The following is a 21,266-nucleotide window of genomic DNA, read 5'->3' as shown; positions in this document are numbered from 1 at the left end:
TCTGTGGCAGGTCTGGACTCCAGCACAAGGTACTGTGCCACTTAGGTCTTCTGACACAGGAGGATCTGATTTATTGGATCCAGTGGCATCCAAGGAATTGCAGCACAAACTGCTCAGGTGTTACAACAAAGCCATAACCTCTTCTGCAGACAATAGCTATCCTTTTGACAAATGGCTCCTGCCTTGCAACAGAAGATGATTACAGGACACCAACTAATCATTTGAGCTGCCCACAATAATCTGAATGCCGTCATCAGCTTGGGCCTGATCCAGAGGCATTCTATCAAAAGGCAACGGTATAAAAGAGATCAGACTCAAGCACGTCTATAAGACACAAGAAAATACATGAGGAGACAATTCAGATACATCCAACACTTTCCCACTTACAGATTCATGCAGATTTCCTTAAAACCCACTGACTAAGAAAGGACATGGCCTTATTTGGAAAAGGCTGGCACGATACCTGGTACCCAGCAAAACTGGACTGAGGCAACCTTATATTTCTAATAAAGAGCATTCCTGCAAGACCCTGTGAAGTCATTCCAGCAGAGGGAAATGTGATCAGTACTGATTGAGCATGCTGCCTACATCAAGAAATAGATACAAAAATGAACTACACTGAGTTTTGGGAAAGGCTAATGGTTAACAAGGATGGTCAAAGACTGGCAGGAAACAATGTTGGAAGAGAGGACACAGGATGTCTAGGGAAGAGGACAGAATGAGCACACTGTGTGAAACATATCTGTTCATGTGTGAAGGGCAACCACTATTACTCAGGGGGTTATCAACAGTCAGATGGGGGCCACAGAAATGCTTCCTCCATGAAACAATCCTAAGTGCCCATGGTAGCAAGAGAAGCAGCTCTGTGGGATCTCAACAACAAAGACCTCTCATGAAAGCTAACCTGCCTTTACCTAAGTCAAGTGCCCAGACTGCCAATTTAGGAAGCAAGTCTTAGTCCTGAAGAAATCCATGTTCTCCTGGAAGATCAGTAACAACCTGGAAGCACACTGATTATCCTTTCTATCAGGAGGAGGTGAAGACTTGTTCTCACTCTCTGTACCCTTGTGAACTCATTCATACATATGCATCACATGCGCATACACACATAACATTTTTCTTCCCTCTTCCTTACTCTCATTCTTTTCTTTGGTTTTTGGTTTTTTTGTTTTGTTTTTGTTTTTGTTTTGGTCTTTCTGTTTTTTTTTTGTTTTTTTTTTTTGCGGAACCGGGGATTGAACTCAGGCCTTTGCGCTTGCCAGGCAAGTGCTTATTCTACTGAGCTATCTCCCCAGCCCCTCATTCTTTTCAAGAGAGTTCAACTGTGGTGAATTTTACAGTTTAGTTTCTAGGTTACAGAATATTCCTAGAGAATGCTGAGTAAATTAAAGGAGACAATCATTTCACCCTGAGACAGAAAGCATAGCTGTCACTCCACAATGCATTTCTTAATCCAAGATCCTCAGCTCATGATTGGTCATTAGAATTATAATCCCTTTACAATCATATGAGAGAAAGAACCATTCATCAGAATAGCAAATGTTTGAAAGATAATTCTGAATGTTGGCAAGAATATAGAGTGACTACAATTGTCAGATTGCTCGTGGAAATGAAAATTATGATTTGGAAATAATAGTTTTTGGAAAACTATCAGTATCTTCCCAAATTAAACATACATCTATCCTGTGACCTAGTAATTCCATTTCTAGGGTTATACATAAAGAAATGTGTAAGACCAACAAAATTGTGCACAAGAATGTTCCAGGCAGCTTTATTTAATAACTAAACCTTGTTCACAAACAATAAAACTGATAAATTGTATCATACACAGTACATACAGTACACAGAAACTTAAGAAAATAACCTGCTACAGGCAATAAAATAACAGCATAATGCTAGGTAAAAGAAACAGATGCAAAAGAATGTGTTACATACTTTCATCTACACAATGTCAAACACAGGAAAATTTGGTGTGCAGTGTTAAAGTCTAAACAGTGGCTTCTCTGGCAGCAGGTACACCAGTGGACAAGATGGGAGAGAAAGCATTAAAGGGATCCTGAAAACATTCTGTGTCTTGATATGGACAGTTAACAGTGTGTCTAATTGCAAGAGGTCATCCAGCCGCACATTTAAGATTTGTGTATTCTGTTGCATAAGTCAATAAAATTGCTTTTGAAAAATTTATGTGTATGTACATGTTTCTTAGAAGAGAATCCAGAGTGGATTCCATACTACCTCCATCTCCCAATGCTCCAAGGTCTGTGATCCAATAAAGCTAACAAACACCAACAGTGAAGTCATCAAACTCTCAGATGAGTACTTGCTTAGAGAAACTCCCACTTTTCCACCAAGCCAGAAACATCCAATTATCTAATATAGATGATTTCAAAAGCTTTATATCCTTGTGTTCTTTAATCATAATATGTTTGGTACAACTGCTGTGTTTTGGAAGTCTCATGTATTCAAAGATAGGTGACGGAGCACAAAGGTGCTATATCCAGCAGTGAACCCTAGCCCCCACGCTTACCTAAGCAAGCACTTAGTCCACTGAGCTATACCGCTGGCCCTTCAAATGGAATTTCTAGTTTCAGTTTTTTGAGGAATCTCCATGCTGATTTCCTTAGTGATTGTCATAGTTTACCTTCCCACTAACAATGTAGAAAGGTTCCTTTTTCCCTACAGCCTGACCAACACTTATTATTTGATTTCTTGATGATATTCTATTTTGAAGATGGAATGAATACACTTCTCATAAGAAGTACAAATGGCCAGTAGAATATTAAAAATGTTCAACTTCCCCACCCATCGGAGAAATGGAAATTAAAATATCATGGCTGAGTAAATTCTTATCCCTGGCTCATCCCTTTGCACTCTGCTACCTGGCGGCCATGAGGAAGCAGGACACACAATCCTGTGTTCACATTGGCACCAACAAACCATGGACTGACACCCAAAATCATAAGCCAAATGGAACCTTTCCTCCTTCACATTGTAGATGACTAGCAATGGGAAAACTGACTAGGACAACAACTATTGACTGACTTCAGAATTTGAAACAACTCACCCACAATACACCGCGCTCTTCCTTTCCAACTCGGGCCCAGCAGAATGGCTCCCACAAAGAAGGGTGGCGAGAAGTAGAAGGGCCGTTCTGCCATCAACGAGGTGGTGACCCAAGAGTACACAATCAACATTCACAAGCACATCCATGGAGTGGGCTTCAAGAAGCACGCCCCTCTGGCACTTAAGGAGATCCAGAAGTTTGCCACAAAGGAAATGGGGACTCGCGACGTGCACATCAACACAAGGCTCAACAAAGCTGTCTGGGCCAAAGGAATAAAGAATGTTCCATATCGTATCTAGATACAGTTGTTCAGGAAATGGAATGAGGATGAAGATTCACCAAACAAGCTGCATACCTTGGTACCTATGTACCTGTTACCACGTTCAAAAATCTCCAGACAGTGAATGTGGACAAGAACTAACTTGGAAATAAAGTTACAGAACTGCCAAAAAAAATAAAATAAAGAATTTAAAACAACTCACTTCCTATTTCCAATTAAAAGTAAATGGAGAAAATGTCCCTAAAAACCTTGGGGAGTTTATTTTAAATGTAATTATTTGTTACTTTAAAATTATTTTTAATTAACATGATAGAGCATCTTCACTTTCCATCTCCACATATACTTTAAAATTCAAAATATTCACCTATAATTAATGACCAGTAATAACAATAATAAAATACCTCTTTTATCCAAGCTGGAGAATGAACACATTTAAAAAAGTATTATCATATCACATAAGAGAATTTGATTTTTAAGATAATTTCATTGTTTATTTTTTTTTCTTTTTTGAAAGCCAACTCATCAAGGTAAACTACTGTAAATTCTTGAAACTGTAGGCAATACCAGTGAAACCATCAGGTCCTCACTTCTCCTAGTACTCCAGGCTCCCCACCTGGCTGGGCTCCTTGACCAAAGCCTCTCTGGACAGATAGAAGCCAGCCGACCACCAACACCCTGAGCAACACATACACTTCATAAATTGATGAATTAAATGTGCCGGGCACAGATGTCTTCACATTTAATAAAAAATTCATTTCTCTTCTCAAAAACACAATGAAAATATGAAAGGCTGAGGGATCACAGGAATGATATTTACATTCCATTATGAGTCTGTGCTCAAGAATGTCCCCAGTCTTAGCTTAGCAAACTGTGAATGCCTGCTCCATAAAATAAAGAACACTAAACGCAAGCTCAGAATCGGATCTTTCCAGCTGTGTGGCAATGAACTCTTGCGTTTACTAGGGATACAAAGCAGATGACTTATTACTTGTTAGAAAAGATGATCAAACAAGGTATTTGACTTAGTAAAATGAATCTGTACAGAGAGGACCTTGGGGGCAAATAGCTTACAATGCTTACAGTACAATATAATTTAAATGCAGCAAAAAAAAAAAATGAATTTTTCACAGGTTTTAAGTTTTTGATTTTCTAATTTATTATTCCCTTTAAAGATATGAGAAGTAGATCTTGAAAATACATTGCCTCGCAATGCAAAGTCTTCACACCTATCCTGTCCTTGTGCTCTATGTCCTTATTATCCTCTCTCCACCCTGTGGCTCAGAGCATGAATGCTTAGCACCGTATGGGGGAGCCACTCCCTCCCACCTCCTCTGGCACCTTTCCCAGCTCCTTTGTTCCATTACCTTCTTGCTCCCGTTGGCTTGTTTTCTTACCACAATATCCTTTAGTCCCTCAAATCCTTAACAAATAAAAACTTCCCTGGCCCCACATAAGTTCCTCCAGCTACCACCTTCTCAGTCGAAGTAGAGGGTGAGTGCTCCTGCCAACTCCATCTCTAATTCCCCACCTCTTCTCTCATTGAGCACAGGCCTGGCACCACCAGTCAACTGCACTTCCTCTCTCACACCCCAATAACAACTTAGACCTGCCACAGCCATACTGCACATCAGCCATGTCTCACTATAAGGCTCCACCATACTAGCGCTGGCTTCTTCCCCCAGCTAGGATGATGTTGTTCATGTTTCCAGCTCTTCTAGTGCTCTGATTTGTTCTGCTGACTGTCCTTTCCCAGTTTTTGTTTTTCTGGTCATTCCTTAACTATTGCTGTCCTTAGTAAACTGTTTGTTACCATCTTTGGGACAAAGACACCTCTCAGTACTTGGTGCCCAGCTCCCCCCCGCCCCCAACTGTCACCATCCTGGTTCTTGCCTTCTCCCATTTCTGCCTGGAACATTCTTGTCCACTGCCACAGCTCCAATCTCACCTCCCACTAAAGGCTCCAGAACCCCTTCTCCAGCTATATCACAGATGGCTTTTTGGAGTTCACATCATAGCTGACCAACACAAAGGCCCCAAAGGCCCTTGCCACCATGAGTCTCTCAAGCCAAAAGCCTACAGGCCTCCTAAAATCTTCCTCCCTCATTTCCAACAGTCATAGAAAATTCTATAAATCTTGTCATCTAAATATTTTTTTTAAATCAATCTCTTTTTTCCACATTTACTTGACCAATACTAGTTCCCTTTTTTGCTCACTTTTTTTTATTAGTGCATATTGGTAATATAGGTTAGTGGGTTTCATTTCAACCCACTTGTACATGTACATAAGTTACTTGAATCAATCCTCTCTCTTATAGCATGCTCCCCTGTAGTTTCACGTGGGACAGTTGGTATGCATAATGTATTTTAATTATATTTATACCCCCATTACTTACTCTTACACCCCCTTTTCCTTCCCCTTCCTCTCATCTGGTAAAAATCTTCCTACTGCTTTTTTGTCATATTTTTAGATTCAGCATATTGGAGAGAACATGGGATATGCTACTTGTCTGAGTCTGGCTTATTTCATTCAATGTGATCTTTAGTATCTCTTGCCTGGACACTACAGAGTCTCCTAACAGAGCTTCCTGGGTCTCTCCCAACTGCCCCTCATTACACTCTCCTGACACAACCCCACAAGATCCATGGAAAAAAAAAGTGCCTGTTGAAAAAAGCAAGTACTCGTTCTTCCCTGTAGTGACAAGGAGCTGACTGCCACCTCCCGTGCTCGTCCCTCCACACTGTCTCAGGCCTCTAGTCTGGTGTCTGTTCTGCCTTTTATTAATGATGCTCTTGATTTGAAATTCGTGTGCCCTTTTCTCCTCAGAAAGTAACACTGTGGCATCAGGCGATATCTGTTCTGAGAAGCTGTCATAGCCTCACCCAGTGGATTCACCTGCTTGTATGCTGCTTCCCAAGAAGACAGCAGTCTACAAGGGAGGAACCATGTCCTGCTCAACTCATGGTCTCTGTGAAAGCACAGAACAGAAGCCAAATAGATCAGAATTATTAAAGAAAAACATAGCAAGATCAAAAACATTAAGGCCAGCCTGATAGCTCAGCAGACTAACGCACCTGCTTAGGCAGAGCAGAGTCCTAGCCCAGGCCCAGTGAGTGTGGGAGAGCTTCCGGCTACCCTGTGCTGGCTGGACCTGCTGGTCCAAGCCCAGGTGAAGTGTGGGTGAGACCCTCTTCCACCCCTTTGGGACACCCCCCACCACTCTGCAACACCCTACCCCCACCCCGCCCACCGAGTAGGAATTTCTGCCGCATTCTGGGAACCCCCAGATCCAGTCCTAGCCCAGGCCTGGTGAGTGTGTGGGAGAGCTTCCTCTTCCCCCTACTCCACCTTGTCCCCTCCAGACTCAGCTCAGGCCTGGCATACAGGCCTGAGGTGAAACCCTGCAGTGGCAATCCATACAGAGAGAATAGGGGACAGAACAACTCAGCTAATCCACGAGCAGAACATCTTGCTAGAGGGACACAACAGGTTCACTCCCAAGGGTGGCAGCAGGAAGGAGCTGAGCACAGCAGCCAGACCCAAGCCAGGCACAACTGGATAAATCCAAACTTTGTAGATCTGCATCTGAACTTCAGTAGGTGCTAAGGGTATAACTGCACCAAAGCTCTACAACAAAGGTCAGAAGACAGTGCTACACAAAATGACAATGAGGAGGAGCAAAATGCAATCTCAGGCCCCAAACCCACCCATAACAACTGCAGAGGACACTAACACAGAACAAACTGGGAATCACACAGCTGAAATCAATGAATCAATGGCTTCTGAAATAAAGAAACAACTGCAGGAAACTCAGATTAGAAACAAATACAGGAACTCAGATTAGAAATGAAAAAAGAAATCCCTGAATTAATAGCATCTGCAGTAAAGAATCAAATGCAGAAACATATGGAGGAAACTCAATGCCCACCCAGAACAAGTGCAGAGGACACTAGCTCAGCTGAAAAGTATGAATTAATAGTGTTGAAAGTAAATAAGCAACAGCAGAAAGGTATATAGGAATTCATAGTGGAATTCTTTTCTGAAACAAAAAAGAATTCTCTGAACTCATAGCATCTGAAGTAAAAAATCAACTACAGGAACATAGGGAGGAAACCCAATCTGAAAAAAAAACACTGCAGTAAAAGAATTAATAACTGCTTCTAAAGAAGACATTGATTTAAAAAAAAAAAAAAAGAGGAGATTAGAAAAATGACAGATTCCTTGAATGAGCAATACAGGAAAAAAATAGATCTCGTGAAGCAGAATCAAAGAGATATAGAGGAATTTAAAATCTCAATCACAAGCTTGCAAAATCATTTAAATGAATGTGAAGACAGAGTTTCAGATCTTGAAGATGCTGGTGCAGCTAGTGAAAAGATAAGAAAGGATCTCTTAAAAACAACTAGGATGCAGGAAAAAATAATCCATCACCTACAAGACGATGCAAAGATGAACAATGTGAGACTAATAGGCATCAATGAGAAAGAAGGAGTCAATACAAATGACATTAAAAAAATATGGGCAGAAGTAATAGCAGAAAACTTCCCAAATATGAAGATTGTTTCTTCATATTCAGGTAACTGAAGCATACAGAACACCAAGTAACCTCAACCCAATTAAAAACACACTGAGGGCTGGTGAGATGGCTCAGTGGTCTAAAGCACCTACTTAGAACAAGCTAAGCTAAGCAAAGCACAGAGGCCACGGTTCAATCCCCCAGCACCACATGCCAGCCAGCCCCGCCTCCTGGTGGGCTGAGCTGGACACACACAACACACAAATAAAAAAAAACACTGAGACATATAATAGTCAAGATCCCTGAAATTCAGCACAAGAGTAATCTACTGAAAGCCGCTAGAGAAAAGAAGCAGATCACATTCAAAAGAAAACCCATCAGAATTATGGCCGACTTCTCTTCACAAACCATGAAGGCAAGAACATGGAGCAGAGCACTTCAAGTCTTCTATGAAAACAAATTCCAGCCCAGACTACTATACCCTGCAAAACTCTCTTTCAAGTTTGATGGAGAAGTGAAATATTTCCATGACAAAGAACAACTGAAGAATTTCATGATGACAAAGCCAACCCTACACAGGCTCCTGAAAGATATTCTAGAGAGGGACCAAAATGATCAGAACTCCACAAATGAGATCATAAGCAACCAACTAAATAGGGCAAGCAATTAAACACAGGAGAAAAAGGAGGCAGAGCACAGTGACTGCTCAGGGTTCCATCCTTGGTGTGCTGTGCCAGCCCCACCCCCAGGGCATGCTGAGATGGTGATAACTGAGACTGGGCGTGGTGGTGCATGCCTGTAATCCCAGCTCTTGAGAGGCTAAAAACAGGAGAATCACTGCAAGTCCAATCTACAGAGTGAGACCCTGTAGATAAAAGAAAAAAAAAAGATCAAAAACATTCCAGAAGTATTCTGAGTACTATTTGGCTTAAACCTTACTGGTAAATAAAGATGAACCTACAGAAAAATTCTTGAAGGAGGCAAAAGATTTGCCAAGCCATGAGAATATTTCCTTATTTTTCATCAGGACAGCACAAAACAGTATCAAAAACCAATCTGGTGTATCTCTGTTTTTGTTACAACTGATTTTCAAAGAAAGGTTATTCCTCCTACACATGTTCTCCTTTTAAAGAACCTAAAGAAAGAGTTGCATAATTAGATCTAGACACGATATTTTTTAGCAAATTAATTGAAAATTTTCATATAGGTATTTGGGAAAGACATCTGAAACAGCCATCAATCACATGACTTTTCAAAATTGCACTTTCAGATGAGTGGAGATTTATGATGATATAATCCCGGTGAGAGATGTAGTTCAGGAAATGACTTCCAAAAAGGCTAAAATTTACTCATTCACACATTTTGCTATTAGAGGTAGGCTGGGCCACATACTACTTATTAACTTGCATCCACATGGCATTTACAAATACTTTTTTTTTGAGACAGTCTGTATGGCCCAGGCCGGCCTCAGCTCGAAGAAGTCCTCCTGCCTGAGCTTCCCAAGTGCTTAGGTTTGAAGATACATAAACAATGGTCAGCTTGCAAAACTCTTAAGGTAGTTGTTTCATCTCCATTGTACAACTGAAGATATGGGAGCCAGACGATACTTTAGCACAGTCCCCTTAATCTACCTCAGCCCAGAACAAAAGCCTCGGGTGCACAGGGGAGGCTCACTGGTCCCCAAGTTCTGTATTAACCTCTGATGAGGTCCTCAGGCCCCACCTGCTTCTGGAGCCTCCCACACTGCATGGTCCCCACTCCTGCTTCCGCCTCTGTAACCACCCTCTGCCCCTGCTTTGTATCCATGTTCTTTTGTCTACAAACTGTGACCTTTTGTATCTTTCAAGAAATAACTATTTTAGCCTGTGGATGACATTCTGATTCTTTTCTGGGTTTCTAAATATCTGGGGGAAAAAAATTTTCAGACTAGACATGGTGGTGCATGCCTGTAATCCCAGAATTTAAGAAGCTGAGGCAGGAAGATTACTCCACGTTCAAGGCCAGACTGAACTGCGTAGCAAAACCTTGTCTCAAAAATAATTGTCATTTTGATTTGATAACATTTTTAAGCAAATGAACAGTAATGATGTATTCAGTTTACCAAACATGTGTTCCTAATCAAATTAGACCTTTTAATTCATGATAACAATCTAGTTATCTAACTCACAGAGTTTTATAAGGAGATTGATTTTCGAATTGCAAATCTTCAACTAAAAATATTCTGCTTCAAAAGTTTGTGAACTATTTGTTTTACAACATGAACCATTTTTATTGACTCGTGTAACAACTATCATGCAGTACGCACTATTTTAAATGATGAAGATACCCTAGTAAATAAAAAAGATGAGGTGTCCAGTTATGAATTATGTCATTTAACCCAGGGAAACACTGACCTATACACACAGCGAGTGTGTGTAGTCTTATGTGAGCGGATATTAACACTTAACGATGGGGCAGGGGAGACAGCTCAGCAGAGTAAGCGCTTGGCTGGCAAGCACAAGGTCCTGAGTTCAATCCCCGGCACTGCCAAAAAATAAAAAAATAAAAAAACAAAACAAAACAAAAAAAAAAAACACACTTAGAAGTTAATTGGAAGGATTCTCACCCTAACTATATACACTGACACCTGTGAACTAAGCAACTGCACTGAAGATGGCAATTTGTAATAGTAGGTTCATGCTTGGAGTGCCTGTCATTCTGCTCTTCTGAATACGGGTTGCTTGTCATGACATGCCAGTTGCTGCTGTGCTGTGTCTCAGGTAGATGACTGTTCAAAAAGGAAGCGGGTGGTGAATGAAGGCAGGAGACAGGAAAAGGAATGTTGTGGGACTGTCCTGCTTCAAGGTTGTATATGGTTAGATTTCTGGACTTATGTGTAAACATAAGAATTATATAATTCTTTATTCCTTTTTTAAAATATATTTTAATTTTTTCAATGTTTTTTCATCATATTCTGTAGGGACTTAAAAGTTTAACACATCAATACTTGATGAAAAAATACCTGCTCTATGTTATGCCTAAGATGTTTGATATTCAGACAGATAGTGAGGTTAAGCTCAACAGCCTAGGTTGTATGGTAATAACAATAAGCTTCTCTTCTGGAGGGTTAACAACCTAAGTTTGCAGACCAAAAATTAGAGAAAAAGGAGGGCTGCAAGGAAAGCCAACATTCTGGCCCTAGCCTTCCAAGGTCAATTAAGACTCAGGACATATGACAACTGGTACTGTAACGTCATGTAACTCAGTTGTGTCCCAAATTTTCTGATCAAGGAGATTATGGGGCCAAAGAGGAAAGTGATCGATGATGTAGAGTGTCCCTAAGGAGAGTCACATGGAGAGAAAACACTCTCTCAGGCTTTCACAGAGAGCACACTGGCCAAGCAATGGCCATGACTCATCCACATGGCTGACACTGACAAAGGATCTACAATCTGAGGTACAGGATCTCAGGATAAATCCTGAGGGGATTTTACTGACCTTATCAGATCCAAAAGCTACAATTCTTGATACATAGGTCTTGCTTTATCTTGGTCTTAACCATCCAGCAGAAAAGTATAAAAACGAAGTATAAGAAGTAAAGCCGGGGGCTGGTGAGATGGCTCAGTGGTCTAAAGCACCTACTTAGAACAAGGTTAGCAAGGCCCAGGGACCACAGTTCAATCCCCCAGCACCACATGCCAGCCAGCCTGCCCCCTGGTGGGCTGAGCTGGCCACACACACACACACACACACACACAAATAAATAAATAAATAAAATAAAATAAAATAAAATAAAGAAGTAAAGCCATGCTATTATGTTGAGCTGTAGGGGACTCAGGTCAATAACTTCTGACATTGCCAGTCAAGCAGAAGACCCAATACTATTATGGAATACTGGACTGTTTTGGAATATTTTGCTGAGTTCACATACCTATAATATTTAAATAATGGAACTAAACAATAAAGAGGATACAGATGAATGACCATTTTGTATCTGTGTATTCAAAAATGGTTAGGATAGATATATAGCTACATCCTCTTAATGAATAGAGGGATTTGTTCTAATAGTGTTTGTAAATAGGATATCATGTCTGCATCTTGTACAACAAATAACCACTAGAAAGACAGTATGCAATGTGTTAATTATTGAAATTGTCCTACCAATTTGATTTGAAACTATCTCATTACTCTTTGTTTCTCAATAAAATTATGGGGAAAAAAAACACTTAAAGACTTCTCAAGCACAAGGTCCTCAGTTCAATCCCCAGTACCACCAAAAAAAAAAAAAAAAAAAAAAAAAAAGAATTCTCAACAACCTCACAGCCATTAGTGGGTATTTCAAGTACTACACTTAGACACCAACACTCCTGGCTTAGTGCTTTAAAATGCCATTATCAGCAGATGTGCTTGTGTGAAGAGTTTCTGTCACCTTCCGTGCTGTGTGGCAGAGCTTGTTCCTCACCCACTCAGTCGCGCAGGTTGAACTGACCAAAGCAATGGTTATGGAGAAGCCTAGTTTCTACTGGTCAGGTGGGAATTTGTGAGTCAGTATTATACACTGCTGAACCAGGCCCCAGGCACGCTGCATCGATTTGATGGAAAGAACTCTTCCTGAGCATGGGGGACTAGATTCAAGTGGAAAACCTGCAGATGCAGTCTACAGACAGGAAGAAATTCATACAAGAGTGACATCACAAAACTTTACCCACTGCCACACCAAGATCTGTTACATCCATGCACCTGCTACCTTGAATGGCCCAGGTAACAGGACTGCTCCCTACAACAACCAGGCTTTGTGGAGGTTCAGGCAGATGTCTGTCCTTGCTCCTGAGGGCTCAGTTGCAAATAAGTTCTATGTTCAGAATGATACCTCCAGACACCAAAATGAGGGCTTTGGAGGATTTGTCACTGAGTCTCTGGAGGAATCTGAGGAAAAAGTAAAGGAGACTGAAGAAAGTCAGCAGACACCTGAGGATGACTCTGGAATCTTCTATGATTAAACTGTCAGTAATCACCCGGAAAAACATTTAAAGGAACCTGTTGCTGAACCAGAGCCTGATTCTGAACCAGAACCAAGGCAAAAACCTGCACCTGAAATCCAAGAGGAAAAGTCTGAGCCTGTTTTAGAAGGAGCTGCTCCTGAGGATGCTCAGAAGATTTCTTCTATAGTGCCTACAGATATACCTCAGACAGTACAGGAGGACTTGAGGACATTTTCTTGGGCATCTGTGACCAGTAAGAATCCTCCTCCTCGTGGAGCTGTTCCTAGTGCTGGGATGCCTCCTCATGTTGTCCAAGTGCCAGCATCACAGCCCCTCCAGAATCTAAACCTGAACCTCAGATTAAACTGCAGAGGCCTCAGAGGAATCAAACAGTGAGAGAACAATGAATAAATATTCCTCTCCAGAGGGGAACCAGCCCCATCTGTGAGGCTGGGGAGCAGGGTGATGTTGAACTCCAGAGAATTGCGGAACATCCTGACAGCCACCAGCTGGTAACCTGCCTCATGAGGTGAGCAAATCAGAACTCAAATTTTTCTCTCAAGATTAAGGGACTGTGGTGGAGCTGCACATAAATAGTGCAGAAGTTATCCAGTTTTGACTTTGTCATGTTTGACGATTCTGAGGTTGTGCAGAAGGTCCTTAGCAACAGGCCCATCATGTTCAGAGGTAAAGTCCATGGCAATGTGGAACAGAAAAAGACCCGTGCTGCCAGGAAAGTGGACCATCGAGACAACTGCCTGCAGGGACCTGGAGGCCCCCAAGGTGAGGTGGGCAGTGGCATGAGAGGGCCTCCCTATGGAGGAATGGTGCAGAAGCTTGGCTTTGGAGTAGGAAGGGGGAGTGCTCCACAGCACTGAATTGCTCTTCACCCTGATCTCCACCAAGCATAGAACCCCAGCTCCTACAGGACTGAATTTCCTCAGCCATCCTTCGGCATCTGAGCGTGTGACCCGGATGTTACATAAACTGCATCCATTTGTACAGTCCTACTTGTTTTGTGTTGATGGTGTGCGTTTCTGCCTTTTTCCTCTTTCTCTTGGCCTTTCAGTCCTTCACTTCCAATTTCATGGAACTACATTTTAGGAGTAAGAGATTTTGTTTTTTTAATGTATTTGGCACAGGGTCTCACCACACAGCTTGGGTTCATAGTGATCCTCCTGTTTTCAGCCTCCCCAGCTCTGGGCTTACAGGCATGTGCCACCACACCTGGACTCGGTCACTGGCTCAGTGCACCTGGGGGCGGGGCCAGCACAGCCTGTGGTGCCGGAGATCAAACCTGGTCCCTATGCTTGTCTAAGCAGGCGCTTAGTCCACTGAGCTATCTCGCCAGCCCCAGAAGTAACAGATAAAGAAGAAAAAAAAAGACTGAATTTTTTGCTTACTTTGCATATACAGACTGGATTTTGTTTAACAGCCACTTGCCCAAAAGAATGTGTTGCTTATTACTGACATTTGGTATGTTTCATTCATTGGAATTTTTCTTATTTTTTACCTGTTTCAAAAGCCTGCAAGAATATAGACCCAGATTCTCCTGAAGAAACAACTGTTATTAATTCCTATTTTATGTACTGATATGCTCCTGACATTCACATCAAGCTAAAAGACAGATCTTGTCTCTCAAACTCCTCAGGGAAACTTACTTTACCTGATTTTCTGCGTCTTCAATAAAAGAAACAAAAATTAACTGTAAAAAAAAAAAAAAAAGCCTGCAAGAAGTACAGGATTTGATAAACATTTTGGAGGCAGGAAAAATCCAAATCATTTCTTTGAGAGTCATGACTGTCTTCTGATAATGAAAAATGGTCATGTGAGAAATTTGAAAAACTCTATTCTCACTGATATGGTTAAAAACTGAATGAAAAGTGTTACTAGAACTTTTCTTTTGATATTAATCACAAAACGGTTCTAAAACTTGTTTTAACTATTGAAATTTCAATTGTAAGATGGGTTTTGAATGTCCAGAATGTAATTGACAGGCTTTTCTTTTTTAAGCTGTTAGGTTTTTTTTTTTTTTAAGTAGAATTTTTTATTTGTATTTCTTAAAAAAAAAAAAAAAATACTAACACCTCAAATCCAAATAGCAACCACAACAAAACTGCTGTTCCTTCTATTTAGCTGAGATTCCACTCTTGACACCTGTTTGATGGAAGATAAATCTAGATTTGTTTTATTAGATTAGAGATATGAGGAATTGGAGACTCCCTCTTCTTCACCTGTCTGCCTTCTGTTAACCTTTGTTATGCCTCACTTTAACTTGAGCCTCAAGCCGGAATGCCTTTCAGGACAGATGTTTCTGTAGAGGGGTCTCTGACTTAAATAACTGAATATTTGTATTGGTTTATTTTGGTATCTAATCAGATTCTTAATCATAGTTCCTAAGAAAGAATGCAACCTTAACACTGGACTTAACTGATGTGCTCAAGTGTGTGCAGTTTTTTTTTTTTCTTTAAATCATTGCCATAGGGTAAATTTCCTATTTTGTTATGGTTCTCTTTTATTGATGGGTATGCAGTGGGTGTTTCTTAGAAATGGCCAATTTTATAAAAATATTTCTGGAAGAAAATTTAAAAATAGATAAAATGCCTCATTTAAAGATTTACCAAAAGCTTTGTTAATTTGGAAATAAGTGGCGTCCAAGAGACACTGTGGCTGGCTAAGAGATTACACTAGCTCCACCATCACTGCAGCAAGACCTGAACACCTGGTAACAGCTATAGCTGGGCACTCAAGGTCAGGGCCACTAGCTGCTGCTGCTACTGCTCTCCATTCCCGAGAGGACTGCTGCTGACTTGAGTCACAGCTGGCTGGCCTCGCTCTCACACATTGTCATTACGTATGCACTAGAGGAACTCATTCATGCAGATGCTTATCAAAGATTCATCTAGAGTAGCTCTTTACTGCACCTGCTTGCTGTAAGCTTCAAGCTGTAAATCTGCCAGAATCAAAACCAAAATTGTTTTCACTGTAATTTACCACCTGGTAGCATCACCCTGTAGAGACCAGGGGATGGACAGCACCCTCCTATGTCTAGATTCTGGAAGCTACTGATACTGAACAGAAGAACCCAACCATGCTGGGAGGCCAGATTGGCTCCAATCAGTTTGTATCACTGTCCTCGTATCTGCAAATAAGAGACAAAAGAACTGCAAAACTGGAAATAGCACATTATGGTTCATGCCTAGATGTCCCCCCAGAGCTTCATGTGGTCATAGGGGGTTTTTGAAGGTGACTGATTGCTAGTGAAGCACTGGGATTTAAGGGTGTGTGACTGCTGGATCAGTCCACTCGCTGGAACAGTGCCGTTCCAACCTCAATAGACTGCATACACTGTGAGGGACAGCAAACGTCCCTCTTGTTGCTTCTGTCTTCAGCCATCATGCATGGCTGCCCCTCTGCCATGTGACACCCCGTCTTGAAACTAGCGGATTATAGACTGAAACTTCTACAAAATGTGAGCTAAATAAAGCTTTCCTTTCTTACCTTTGGGCATCATGTATCTTGTCTCAATAGCAAGAAAAAAGTCACTAAGACAGACAGTATGAAAAGGGAAGGACCATCCAGGATAAGAGCGGAGAACCGGGAGAGCCAGGTCACACTTTCCAGGTATTCTATGTCTTGGCAGGTCATCAGAAAGAGCTCAGATTTTATTCGAAATGTAATGGAAGCCAGTGGAAAATATTAAGATATTGACTCACCGTGGTTGCCATGTAGAAATAAACTTAATGGTGAAGGAAGAAAGTAGGGAAATATAGGAGATTGGTACAGCAACTTAGGTGCATGACTGTGGGCTGGAAGTGTCCTAAGGAAGTGGGTAGATACGCCCTTAAAATATATACAAAATATAATGTTTCTATTCTATTCATAAATGTACTATTTGTAAGAATGTCTCTATTCTTTTTTAACATCAAATAACTAAAGAATTAACAACCAGGAATAACAATGTTCTTAAAAAAAATTCAAATATAAACTCAGGGCCTAAAAACACAGGTCCCCACGTTCCATCCACCTTCTCCCCAAAGTGGAATATTCCCCCATACTAGTCCTCCAGCCGTGACTCCCCAAGCCTGGGACAAACATTATCCAGGTCTGGACAGCAGCCAGGACACTAGAAAGGTGGAACACTGCGAGGACCAGGGATTCCCGCAACACTCCCCTTCGTCCAGCTGTCAATGCAGCCCTCTCCCCAACCCTGGCTACGGCACCACCAGGTGCTCAGAGGCAGGTTTCCTCTCCTGGACCTCAACCTGGAACTGAATTAATTAAGTGTGCAGAAAGATAGAGCCGCCTATATTTTATTCCCCTAAAACAATAGCTAATTTACCCAACATTTATTATATGCCATGTACTCTTTTAGAGCTTTCAATATATTAATTCACTGCATCCTCAAAAATACTGTCTCCATTTTTACAAGGAAAAACTTGAGATATTAAGCAGTAGCCTGGAGATCCTGCCCTAGCCCAAGCCCAGTGAGTGTGTGGAAGAACTTCTGGCTACCCTGTGCCTGCAGGACCTGTCCAGTCCAAACCCAGGCACGCAGCATGAGTGAGACCCTCTTCCGCGACCTTGGGACCCCCCACCACCACTCCACAGCCCCCACCCACACCCACCCAGTGAGTGAGAACTTCTGCCGCGTTCTCGGGACCCCCAGATCCAGCCCTACCCCAGGCCCGGTGAGTCTGTGGGAGAGTTTCCCCTCTCCCCTACTCCCCCTTGTCCCCTTCAGACTCAGCTCAGGCCTGGCATACAGGCCTGGGGTGAAACTGTGCAGCTGCAGTCCCTGCAGAGTCAGAACCACCCAGCTAGTCAATGAGCAGAACATCTTGCTAGAGGGACACAACAGGTTCACTCCCAAAGGTGGCAGCAGAAAGGAGCTGAGCACAGCAGCCAGACCCAAGCCAGGCACAACTGGATAAATCCAAACTTTGTAGATCTGCATCTGAACTTCAGTAGGTGCTAAGGGTATAACTGCACCAAAGCTCTACAACAAAGGTCAGAAGACAGTGCTACACAAAATGACAACGAGATGGAGCAAAATGCAATCTCAGACCTCAAGCCCACCCATAACAAGTGCAGAGGACACCAGCACAGAACAAACTGGGAATCACACAGCTGAAATCAATGAATCAAGAGCTTCTGAAACGAAGAAACAACTGCAAAAAGGTATAGAGGAACTCAGATTGGAAATAAAAAAAAATCTCTGAATTAATAGCATCTGAAGTAAAGAACCAAATGCAGAAACATATGGAGGACACCCAATGCTCACCCAGAACAAGTGCAGAGGACACTAGCTCAGCTGAAATGTATGAATTAATAGCATTGAAAGTAAATAAGCAGGACTGGAGAGATGGCTCAATGGGACTGGAGAGATGGCTCAGTAGAATAAGTGCTTCCCTGGCAAGTGCAAGGGCCTGAGTTCAATCCCTGATTCCGCAAAAAAAAAAAAAAAAAAAGAAAGAAAGTAAATAAGCAATGGCAGAAAGGTATAGAGGAACTCAGAGCAGAATTCTTTTCTGAAATAAAAAAAGAAATGTCTGAACTCATAGCATCTGAAGTAAAGAATCAACTACAGAAACATATGGAGGAAATCCAATCTGAAAAAAAACTCTGCAGTAAAAGAATAACTGCTTCTAAAAAAGACATTAATTAAAAAAAGAGGAGATTAGAAAAATGACGGATTCCTTGAATGAGCAATACAGGAAAAAAAATAGATCACATAAAGCAGAGTCAAAGAGATATAGAGGAATTTAAAATCTCAATCACAAGCTTGCAAAAGCCATTTGAGTGAAAGTGAAGACACAGTTTCAGATCTTGAAGACGCTGGTGCAGCTAGTGAAAAAGTAAGAAAAGATCTCTTAAAAACAACTAGGATGCAGGAAAGAATAATTCATCACTTGCAAGACGATGCAAAGATGAACAATGTGAGACTAATAGGCATCAATGAGAAAGAAGGAGTCAATACAAATGACATTAAAAAAATATGGGCAGAAGTAATAGCAGAAAACTTCCCAAATATAAGGAAACAATCTGACATCCAGGTAACCGAAGCATACAGAACGCCAAGTAACCTCAACCCAATGAAAAATACACCAGGCATATAATAGTCAAGATCCCAGAAAGCAGTAGCCTGGCTAGCTGGCAAGCTGTAGAGCCAGGCAGAGAATCCCGGCAGCCTGGCCGCTGGCTGCATGTTCTCAGCTGCCTGAGTTACCCTACTCTGGAGTCTGGCTTCAAAGTCATGCTCTTCAGGAATGAAATGCAGCAAATGCAGTCATCAATTACAGGAAGATCCAGGACTCAATTTAAAGATGGTATGCAACTTGTATTTTGGTGGAAAACTGCCCAAGCAAATGTTTGTAAGGTTTCCATAGTGCTGAAATTAGATGAGTTTGTTTTCATCAAATTTTGGATCATTTCCAAAAACTCAGATTAATATGTGTAGCAGGGAAAACATTCACTTTCACTCAGTACTCAGAGAAGGGGAGCAACTCATGTACACACTTGTCAGCTCCGCCAGAGCACAAGCCTGCAGGGAGGAAGCGCCCACCTTCTGCGGAACTTCCCACCAGGAGAATTATCAGTGTGGAATGAGCGCTCTGTTCAGAAAGAAATGGCATTCTTCAAATGTCAAAAGCCTCCCTGTGGAATAACTCAGGTCCCCAAGTAGACTATTAAGGAGGCACTGCAAAGTGTAGCCATGAAGAAAGGAGTTCCTCTATGCTGCCAGTGACTGGAATAGAAACAAAAAGGCTGAGAATGTTCTCATTAATCAGCAGCTTCCTAGTTTAACCTTGTAACAGTGAATAGACGCATCTCCTAAGAATAAAATTCAGTCTTGGGGTTCTCACCGCCCAAAGCTACAGACTATAAAGACAGGCTGAGCAGGGGCAGCATTATAAAGGAAATATATTTAACGAAGGGGAAGAAATACATGACGATGTTTACAGATGATTAAAAAGGGGTAACGTCTTTTAAAGAAAAAATGATTCATATTGTATAATATCATACTCATCCAGTCAATAAGGTTACGTAACAGTCGGATGTATAAACAATGCTCAACAATAGTTTCCAGGTCTCCAGATTACATCTCCAAACAGCTCCAAATTCACCCCAATACAGGAGGGTCCTGTTCACCCCACCACCACTGCTGCACCTCCAACACTGGAGCTCACCACAAATGTAAGCTTTCTCCTTATCTGGCTTCTTTTTTCAAAATGCATGCATATTTCATATTCTGCTCCATAAAAAATCTATTTTGGTTTTTACCTTGGGTAAGAGGTAAGGTGATTTAAAATATTTTTCTACTCGACAAAATAGCCACTCTAGTAGGGTGGAGCAAATTTATCTTGCAGTTTTTCATATCTTCACTGCTACCAAGAATAGATATGGAAATTCTAGTTGGAGACCAAAGCCTTTTAAAAATGTTGGAAACCACAATGCGATGTTTAACATTCTCTTTCTCTCTGTCTGCAAAGCAGTGACTCTCAACCCTAGCTGCTCAGTACAATCATCTGGAAAAAGTTTTTGAAAAACCAATGCCTAACCTCCACGCCAGAGCAACTAAATCAGAATCTCAGAATGGAGGAAAAGTCTATTGTGCTTTGCTGTTGTTGCTTTTCTCTCCACTGGGAGACTTTCAAGTACAGAAAGCACTGAGAATCAATAACTAGAAGGTTCTAAAGAAATGTGAAGACTGGAGGGTTAGCACCAAAGTCGGCTCTTAAAAACAGTCACCCAACCCTCTTGGAGACACCACAGATAATAAGATGATGATACAACTTTCCCCCAATGAGAAAAGAGTTGCAAAGCAAAGGAGGAAAGCAAAGCAAAGGAAAAGGAAAGGATATTCACCAAAACAGAAGCTTTAAATGAGGTCCAGAGTCTTAACATAATGCAAAAACACTAGTGTCCATGAAACGATCACTCATCATTCCAAGAACCAGAAAATGTTCAATGTGAATGAATGGAAATCAACAGATTCCAACACCAAGATGACACAGATGTTAGACTTGTCTGACAATGATTTTAATGCAGCCATAGTAAAAATTAATGAAGATATTTCAATAAGGAATTCAATAATAAACAGAAAAGTGGATTCATGCTCCTCAGGCCCCTGAAGTAAGTTCACTCAGGCCCTATGAGGCTTGTGCCAGCAGAGTGGCTACTTTGGTGAAAGGACTCCTTGGAACTCTAATTTGGCTGTACATTGTCCTATAGCCTCCTACACAATTTGCCTGTGGCTTAATGGATCCAAGCTGACTTTCTGAATGAGACTATCAAATGAATCAAAAGACAAGAATCCCTAGAGGAGAACAGAATGACTGGCAGTATTGGTGTCTTAGGAGAAAGGGACACAAAAAAAAAAAAAAAAAAAAAAAAAAAAAAAAAAAAAAACATCACTGTCCTCAAGGATTAGCTTTCACTTGACA

General features: G+C 41.4%; 1 protein-coding gene and 1 pseudogene across 2 annotated transcripts in view; one reads left to right on the top strand and one right to left on the bottom strand.

Annotated features, from left to right (window-relative positions):
- Epb41l4a (erythrocyte membrane protein band 4.1 like 4A) overlaps positions 1-21,266 on the bottom strand; it is a 251,336-nt gene that overhangs the window by 187,693 nt on the left and 42,377 nt on the right. The gene's annotated exons all lie outside the window — the stretch shown is intronic.
- LOC105743808 lies at positions 12,334-13,697 on the top strand (annotated as a pseudogene).

The sequence above is a fragment of the Octodon degus genome, unplaced genomic scaffold, assembly GCF_000260255.1.
Source record: "Octodon degus isolate 3935 unplaced genomic scaffold, OctDeg1.0 scaffold00169, whole genome shotgun sequence".
Taxonomy (NCBI): Eukaryota; Metazoa; Chordata; class Mammalia; order Rodentia; family Octodontidae; genus Octodon; species Octodon degus.
Note: the sequence above shows the minus strand (reverse complement) of the source record. Positions and strands in the feature narration are given on the sequence as shown.